Here is a 9,369-nt window from a genome sequence, read left to right as displayed (position 1 = left end):
TGAAGCCACCTTGGGACTCTTGACATTGCCTGGAGCCCTCCCCCCCCCCGGTTCTGTGTCTATCAGACTCATACTCGTCCCACCCCTGGCATGCCGCCCGGTTTCGGTGAGCAGTGAGTGCTTTAACTACATGGAACATACACAACATGGCCATGGTGCTATTTCTTTCCAATTCTGCTTGAGGTGGTAACATTGTGCTAATACTCAAAGCGGTAACACGTGTGGATTTGAAACGGTTGCCGTGGTTTTCAATCATCCCTCTGAATTAAGGATACCCCGGCGTTGCCTCCCGGAGCCATGCCCCCCCCCCCCCGCCCCCATCCCCGAGCACATACTTCTGGCAGGGCCTGGCCTTGTCGATAAGGATTGTCACATACCCCAGGACCCTCGGTGACGCTTCACTTTCAAGGGGGGGCTTCACGGCCCCGGACATGGAAGACGGGAGCCGGCAGGAACCAAGGGCAGCTGATAAGAGCTCCGTGCAACTTTCGGAGGGCAGCAGAGGGGCGTGTGAGGATGGAAGGGGCGTGTGAGACGTGTGAGGAGGGAAGAGGCGTGTGAGGGGGGAAGGGGCGAGTGAGGAGGGAGGGGGCGTGTGAGGCGTGTGAGGAGGGAAGAGGCGTGTGAGAGCGTGTGAGGAGGGAGCGGGCGTGGGAAGGAGGCCAGCACAGACCAGAGCCACCCGGAGACCGCCAGACCTTAGCAGCAGTGGACATCAGGGACGGCCGTGGTGTGTAACATACAAAGGACACGGAGCATTGGAGACAGCCCTTGTGAGTGACATGCTAAGGACACGGGGCATTAGAGCCAGTCCTGCATGTGACATAGACCATTGAAAGCAGTCCTGTGTGTGACATGCTAAGGACACGGAGCGTTAGAGCCAGTCCCGTGTGACATCCTTGGACTCTAGGAGACCAGTCCTGCACGTAACATGGACCACTGACAGCAGACCGGTACGTGACATAAGGACACGAGGCATTGGAGGCCAGTCCTGCATGTGACATGGACCTCTGAATCAGTCCTGTAAGTGACATGCTAAGGACACGGAGCATTGGAGAAAGTCCTGCTTGTGACATGGATTACTGAAAGCAGTCCTGTGTGTGACATGGTAAGGACGCGAGGCATTGGATGCCAGTCCTGCATGTGACATGGACCACTGAATCAGTCCTGTATGTGACATGCTAAGGACATGCACTGGTGGAGCCCAATCCTTTGTGTGACACCTTGGGGGTATGGACTAGTGGGGGGCAGCCCTGTACGTGACACATTAAGGGCATGGACTAGTGGGGGGCAGCCCTGTACGTGACACATTAAGGGCATGGACTAGTGGGGGGCAGTCCTGTACGTGACACTGTATTTACACTGATCTCTGCGACCAGTCCAGCGAGTGACATCCCAAAGACACCGAGTACTGGAGCCCTCTCTTGTGTGACACACTCGGCGGAGAGGAGACCCCTTTTGTATGTGCCATACTTGGAGTATTGGAGGGCACTCCTGGATGTGACAGCAAAGCACTGCGGGCGGATCTGTGGGACACGCTCAGACTGTCGACGGCCAGTCCTGTTTGTAAAAATCTAAGGCTCGAAGGTAAATGCTGAGCGTCACCTGCACTGCTTCTCCCTGTGCTGTACCTGCTCTGTGTGTGAGGGAAGCTTGCACTGCCACTCCCTGTGCTGTATCTGTTCTATGTGTCAGGGTAGCTTGCACTGCTACTCTCTGTGCTGTGCCTGTTCTATGTGTGAAGGAAGCTTGCACTGCTGCTGCATGTGATGTACCAGCTCTGTGTGTGAGGGAAGCTTTCACCACTACTCCCTGTGCTGTACCTGCTCTGTGTGTGAGGGAAGCTTGCACTGCCACTCCCTGTGCTGTATCTGTTCTATGTGTCAGGGTAGCTTGCACTGCTACTCTCTGTGCTGTACCTGTTCTATGTGTGAGGGAAGCTTGCACTGCTGCTGCCTGTGATGTACCAGCTCTGTGTGTGAGGGAAGCTTTCACCACTACTCCCTGTGCTGTACCTGCTCTGTATGTGAGGGAAGCTTGCACTGCTACTCCCTGTGCTGTAGCTGTTCTATGTGTGAGGGAAGCTTGCACTGCTACTCTCTGTGCTCTACCTGTTCTATGTGTGAGGGAAGCTTGCACTGCTCCTGCCTGCACTGTGCCTGTTCTATGTGTGAGGGAAACATGCAGAGCCTCTGCCCATGCTGCACCTGTTCTGTGTGTGAGGGAAGCTTGCACTGGTGCTGTGCCTGTTCTGTGTGTGAGGGAAGCTTACACTGCTTCTACCAGAGCTGTACCTGCTCTATGTGTGAGAGAGGGTGGAACAGGGAGGACCTGGCTTGACAGTTTGGGCTGGAGTGTTCCCATGAGGCACAGGACCAAAACTGATTTGCATATGGCCGGGTCTAAACTGGGGCGGCAAAGTGAGCAAAAGAATGATGGATTTAACCCAGATCTCTTGACTGGGGGTATCATTTGTTGCCGCTGCACTTATCGCCCTAAGTGGGATGGGTATGCCCAGACGTGGGTCACTTTGCCACTGGATTCAAGCTAGCCTGGCTGATATGAATCCTAGCCTACCTGATATGGGGTAAAACCCCCAAACCGGTCCCAGGATGCTTGTTTCCTGTCCAATGAGGACGTGGCTTGGCGGTTGGGGCTGGACTCTGCCCATGAGGCGCAGGGTCAAGACTGATTTGCATATGGCCAGGTCTAAACTGGGGAGGCAAAGTGAGCAAAAGAACAACGTATGAATCCAGATCTGTGACTGGGGGTGGATGTTTGATTTGTCCTGCATTCTGTCCATCACGTGTTTGTGTGAGAGAAGCTTGCCTTGCGGCTCGCGGTGCAGCACCTGTTCTGAACGTAAAACGGGGTTACACTGCTGCCACACGTGATGCCTGTGCAGTAGATGAGTGAAGCTTGTAAAATTATGCCTATGCTGTACATGTTCTAAGTGTGTGAAGAGGTTGCACTTCTGTTGCTTATGTTTTACCTCTTCGGTGTGTAAGAGACACTGCACTAACCTACCATGCTATGTGTGTTTTGATGTATAAAAGAAGCTTCCGGTCCTGCTGCCGACGCTGTGCCGGTTCAGTGTGTGAGCGACGCTTGCAATGCTGTTCCGCATGCTGTACCAGTGTGATAGAAGCTTCCGGTGCTGCTGTCGACACTGTGCCGGTTCAGTGTGTGAGCGATGCTTGCAATGCTGTTCCGCATGCTGTACCAGTGTGATAGAAGCTTCCGGTGCTGCTGTCGACGCTGTGCCGGTTCAGTGTGTGAGCGACGCTTGCAATGCTGTTCCGCATGCTGTACCAGTGTGATAGAAGCTTCCGGTGCTGCTGTCGACGCTGTGCCGGTTCAGTGTGTGAGCGACGCTTGCAATGCTGTTCCGCATGCTGTACCAGTGTGAGAGAAGCTTCCGGTGCTGCTGTCGACGCTGTGCCGGTTCAGTGTGTGAGCGACGCTTGCAATGCTGTTCCGCATGCTGTACCAGTGTGATAGAAGCTTCCGGTGCTGCTGTCGACGCTGTGCCGGTTCAGTGTGTGAGCGACGCTTGCAATGCTGTTCCGCATGCTGTACCAGTGTGAGAGAAGCTTCCGGTGCTGCTGTCGATGCTGTGCCGGTTCAGTGTGTGAGCGACGCTTGCAATGCTGTTCCGCATGCTGTACCAGTGTGAGAGAAGCTTCCGGTGCTGCTGTCGACGCTGTGCCGGTTCAGTGTGTGAGCGACGCTTGCAATGCTGTTCTGCATGCTGTACCAGTGTGAGAGAAGCTTCCGGTGCTGCTGTCGACACTGTGCCGGTTCAGTGTGTGAGCGACGCTTGCAATGCTGTTCTGCATGCTGTACCAGTGTGATAGAAGCTTCCGGTGCTGCTGTCGACGCTGTGCCGGTTCAGTGTGTGAGCGACGCTTGCAATGCTGTTCCGCATGCTGTACCAGTGTGAGAGAAGCTTCCGGTGCTGCTGCCGACGCTGTGCCGGTTCAGTGTGTGAGCGACGCTTGCAATGCTGTTCCGCATGCTGTACCAGTGTGATAGAAGCTTCCGGTCCTGCTGCCGACGCTGTGCCGGTTCAGTGTGTGAGCGACGCTTGCAATGCTGTTCCGCATGCTGTACCAGTGTGAGAGAAGCTTCCGGTGCTGCTGTCGACGCTGTGCCGGTTCAGTGTGTGAGCGACGCTTGCAATGCTGTTCCGCATGCTGTACCAGTGTGATAGAAGCTTCCGGTGCTGCTGTCGACGCTGTGCCGGTTCAGTGTGTGAGCGACGCTTGCAATGCTGTTCTGCATGCTGTACCAGTGTGATAGAAGCTTCCGGTGCTGCTGTCGACGCTGTGCCGGTTCAGTGTGTGAGCGACGCTTGCAATGCTGTTCCGCATGCTGTACCAGTGTGATAGAAGCTTCCGGTGCTGCTGCCGACGCTGTGCCGGTTCAGTGTGTGAGCGACGCTTGCAATGCTGTTCCGCATGCTGTACCAGTGTGAGAGAAGCTTCCGGTGCTGCTGTCGACGCTGTGCCAGGTCAGTGTGTGAGCGACGCTTGCAATGCTGTTCCGCATGCTGTACCAGTGTGAGAGAAGCTTCCGGTGCTGCTGTCGACGCTGTGCCGGTTCAGTGTGTGAGCGACGCTTGCAATGCTGTTCCGCATGCTGTACCAGTGTAAGTGTGCACAGCGCGCTGGCTCCACCGCTCTCACTGCTGAATCTATTCTACCTTTGTGAGGGAAGCTGAGGGTGCTGCTGTCGACGCTGTGCCGGGTCAGTGTGTGAGCGACGCTTGCAATGCTGTTCCACATGCTGTACCAGTGTGATAGAAGCTTCCGGTCCTGCTGCCGACGCTGTGCCGGTTCAGTGTGTGAGCGACGCTTGCAATGCTGTTCCGCATGCTGTACCAGTGTAAGTGTGCACAGCACGCTGGCTCCACCGCTCTCAACGCTGAATCTATAGTCCCATTATTGGCAACACACCCCACCCGCACCACAACAGAATATGCATGCATAAATAAATACACAACACAACTTTTGTTTGGGAAAAATATTGCTGCAGGTTTATTCCATGAAAAAGTAGGCAATATGGTGGGTTATCTTACGGGCGATCCAAGGGCCGGCAGCCGTACCAACCTATGCTGCCCTGCCCGCCTGATGAGCCACGCACTGTGGAGAATCCAATCAGCGCTACCCTTTTGGGGGTGATCCCCTTACTGGATCATGTGACACATTGGTCCCTTATTACTCACGCCCCTTTCAGAGCAGGCTCCATCAGGTGGCCCCAAGAAAGGCTAGAGCCGGTGTCCAGCGCCCATATTTCCCTCGCATTAAAACATTTGACTTTAAGGGACAAATGAAGGTTATTTATTTATTATGTCTGTGCTGGACTGCTGCCTTCCTCCCGACCCTGAGTGTTTTAGAGCAGCACCAAGAGAATGAACAAACACCCAACGTGCCCCGAACTCCACCCGAGTGAAACCCAGACGCTGCCTAACTAGTATCCGAGCACTCTCCAGTCAAGCAAACATCCTATACCAAACGTATCTACACATTTGCGCGTGCCATTACATTGTTTCGGGAGGATGCACTTCCAGAGAATAGTTTAAAGAAGTGGGGGTCTCTATCACGTGGTGTTTTAAACACGCCCATAAGCACTCTTTATTTTATGCCTATATTGCAGATGGTACACTGGCCCGTCAGGGACGACCGCTGAGCATAGATGCAGCTGTCCGGGCTTAGGCAGTTACAAAGATGCCGGCGCCCCCTACACAAGAGGTCGGGGGGGGCATGAGCTGATGCTTAGGCACGGGAAGCAATTTTGAGCTCATGGTGCAGAGCACTAGGCCCCCTTCCCCTGGAAGCATGGAGGGCAAATCGCAGGGGCACGCACCCACCCCAGCGTGGCTTCACCTCGTCGGGCCTACACAGGGATGCCCGCAGCGCAATGCACCCGTAGGCTCCTAGTGGGGTGCCCCCGCAATGTGCACCGTGTGGTGGGAGGCACAGCAGACGTGCACCAAGAAACGCAAAATTCGCAAGCATGTTTGCATAAACTAAATAAAATTGCAATTGCGTTTCCAATATTAGCGCTGTGAAAGCCCTGCACTGCAGCATTTGCATTGCACGAGTCTGCAGTCAAATGAACTTGTGATGGAATTGAGGCACAGGTGCCCTCCTAACTACTGAATCGACCGCGCGTTTTATGCTTTACCTGTTTGTTCTCAGTTCAACTTAACACACCCGAGACTTGGACAGGCTTGACGATCCACCGCCAACAATAGCCCTTGCCCAGCGTGACTTTGAGCATAAACCCTCTGAGGGCCCGCCCGCAACTCTACCATTCATGAAGATTGGCCCCCGGAGAACCCGGCCTCCTTCGAATCTAGAGAATAGGAAGGGCACGTGTGTTTAAGGTATACAAGAGCCACAAGAACAAAACTCTCCCTTGAACACCTATCAAAAGTGGTATCTCAACCCCTGTTGGATTGATTGCATACACCTGAGCATGACATCGACGTGAAGCAGTATTAAAACTATCGCAGAGAGACAACGAGGTGCAGAGTCCTGTGATCTGTGACATGCAGAGCTCATGGTGCATCCAGTGGCGTGTAATGTGGACATCACATCCAGAGATGAACCAATTACACCACGTGCGTAGAAACAAAATGGCCCGGCAACACTAACATGTAGTCAGAGCAGACTAATGCAAAAGAGAGTCGAGGGGAGTCGAAAATGTGCGCATGCCTAGGTGAGCGCAACGTGGCTCATGCTCTGGGTAATCAATCGACGCAATGGACTGCGTTTACAAGTAAGGTCACCGGGATAACATGCTAGAAAGTATCCTAATAACACGCACAACCAACAGGGTGGTGAATCACATCAAGTTACGGTACAGTAATAACACGCCTGTGTTCAATGGGATCTCAAACATTTCTATCATGAGAGCTACTTGTGCCTAATGAAGCTTGTCCCGGGCCACAACCTTATTAATGCTTTAATAAGGACCACATCAAACAGGGTTACATTGGTGGCCCCCTGGGCAAGATTACTAGCAATGAACACATCTGTGCAGTTCTAAGGTTTGCTAGCAGACTGTACAACAGACGCGAGACCCTGACGATTCCCACTACTCGGTGATCGCCCCGCCGAGCACCACAAAGGCCGTGCCCGGTCGCGAGCCCTCCACTTGCCGCTTCCTCATGATTTTATTTATTTTTTGCAGATTTATATAGCGCGGGTTCGACCCGAAGGTATGTAGGGCTTAACATAGCACGATATTTACATTACACATTCAGGCACGGGGAGATTAAGTCATTTTCCCAGCATCTCAGGATGTGGACGCGACCTCGAGGCTCGAACCCTGGTTTTCCTGCAAGGTTTCCCGCTCGGCCATGACGACCCACCCCACCCCCACGGATGGAGCCGCTTGATGATGACTTCCCCCGCCACGGCCCCTGATCGACCGGGCCGCTCCGGCTGGGGACCCCACTCACCGCGTGGGCAGAGGGCCCCCAAAACGGTTGGGACGCTCTATTCTGCAACAACCTGCTGGTTGTCCGATGCTAGTGAAGCCACTAGGTGCCAGAAGGAAGCGGGCCAGCGGTCTTCCCGACCCCCAGATCCCCCCCCCCACACCAGCTGCCGCACTCCGCCCATATTCTGGCCGGGGGAGGAGGGCCTGTTCAGAGTTTAGGATTATGCGGGGGGACCTGGACGTTGGGCACCCCACGTAATGGCGAGGCAGTTGCAACCGGGCCCACGCAGCCTCTAATACCTGCTGCCGTACACCACAAGCGTTGGAATAACGGTGTTTAAACACATAGCCTTTACCGTCATAATGGAAGACCTTAACCCCTAGCCACCGTGACACATAAGGATTACACCCCGCCCGTTGGCACCGCCTGCCCAGTCATGTTGGGACCATGTGAGGCCCGACCCGCTGACGGGCGAGGCCTCCCCCACCTGAAGAAAATGCCATTGCTTGTAATGTAAAAATCGTACACCCCAACATTGAAACAGAGGGGTTTTTTTGTTGGTTTTTTTGTGCATCTTTTATATAGCGTGGACTCGACCCGAAGGTATTGGAGCGCTGTACATGAGTACCGTATTTACATTACATATTCAGGCACGGGGAGATTAAGTGATTTGCCCAGAATCACAGGACGCGACCTCGAGGCTCGAACTCTGGTGTCCTGCCCAAAGTCAGCAGCTGCACATGAGCACCGTATTTACATTACATATTCAGGCACGGTGAGATTAAGTGATTTGCCCAGGATCACAGGACGCGACCCCGAGGCTCGAAACCTGGTTTCCTGCACCAGAGTCGGCGGCTGCACATGAGCACTTTATTTACATTACATATTCAGGCACATGTATAGTCCAATCTCCCCCCTAGCCCCCCCGTCGTCCGGAATCGCCACCAGAGCAACTTACTTGCTGGGGCGATGAATGAATGCGTTTTTTTATATAGCGCATAGTTACCCTCGGGCATCCCAGCGCTTGTCCAGGGCGACCAACCACCAAAACAGCTACAGATGTTCACAGCGTCAGGCAGGGAAAAGAAGAGTCTTTAGACGTTTACGAAACCGGTCCAAGCTCGTTTCAGAGCGCAAGCCAATCGGAAGCGCATTCCATAAGTAAGCCATGTTAACCGAAAATCTGCGTCCACCAGCCCACGCCCTTCTCACTCTAGGAACTTGGAGCAGATGATTCTGGTTGGAGCGGAGATCTCTGTTAGCCTTATAAGGGACAGCTAGGTTCCTCATAATAGGGGGTCCCTTCCCCTGCAGAATTTTATGCGCTGTGCATAAGGCCTTGAATTTGACCCTTTCCCGCACCGGCAACCAGTGCAGGGCCTTCAGAGCGGGTTTAGCTGACTGCGTCCTGGGAGTGTTCATAAGCAGCCTAGCAGCAGCATTTTGGACCTGCTGGAGTTTCTTAAGAGTCGCTTCAGGGGCGCCTAGGAAAATGATATTACTAAAGTCTAGTCTGGATGCAATAAGCCCCTGAATGAGCAACTTCCTGGAGGCCCAGGGAAGCAGAGGGATAACTTTGCGTACAGAACGAAGAAGGCCAAAACAGGCTCCCGCCGTTTTCTTTGCCTGCGTTCTGAAAGATAGATCTTGCTCGAGCCAAATCCCCAAGCTCTTAATTTCCTTTCGGGGACTCAGAAGAGCTCCCATACAGCTCGGCCAGCAGGTCACAGGGAGAGAAGGGGTTTTATTCCCAAGCATTATGAGCTCCGTTTTTGAGCCATTAAGCTTTAAAGCCGAGTCACACATCCAAGTGTAAATTTTGGACATGCAGGAACGCAGAGAGTCTGGATTGTCGTTAAGATGGGAAAGAGCAATCACTAACTGCGTATCGTCAGCATAGCTTACGATTCTGAAAC

General features: G+C 53.7%; 1 protein-coding gene across 1 annotated transcript in view; it reads left to right on the top strand.

Annotated features, from left to right (window-relative positions):
* Positions 1-633: 633 nt before the first annotated feature.
* GP1BA (glycoprotein Ib platelet subunit alpha) overlaps positions 634-9,369 on the top strand; it is a 51,741-nt gene continuing 43,005 nt past the window's right edge. Inside the window, exon 1 of the mRNA XM_085637870.1 lies at positions 634-1,587. The gene's annotated coding sequence lies outside the window, so the exon portion shown is untranslated. The remainder of the gene's footprint in view (positions 1,588-9,369) is intronic.

This window comes from Triturus cristatus, chromosome 12, assembly GCF_964204655.1.
Source record: "Triturus cristatus chromosome 12, aTriCri1.1, whole genome shotgun sequence".
NCBI classification, from domain to species: domain Eukaryota; kingdom Metazoa; phylum Chordata; class Amphibia; order Caudata; family Salamandridae; genus Triturus; species Triturus cristatus.
The sequence above is the reverse complement of the archived record's forward strand: the minus strand, read 5'-3'. Positions and strand labels throughout refer to the sequence as shown.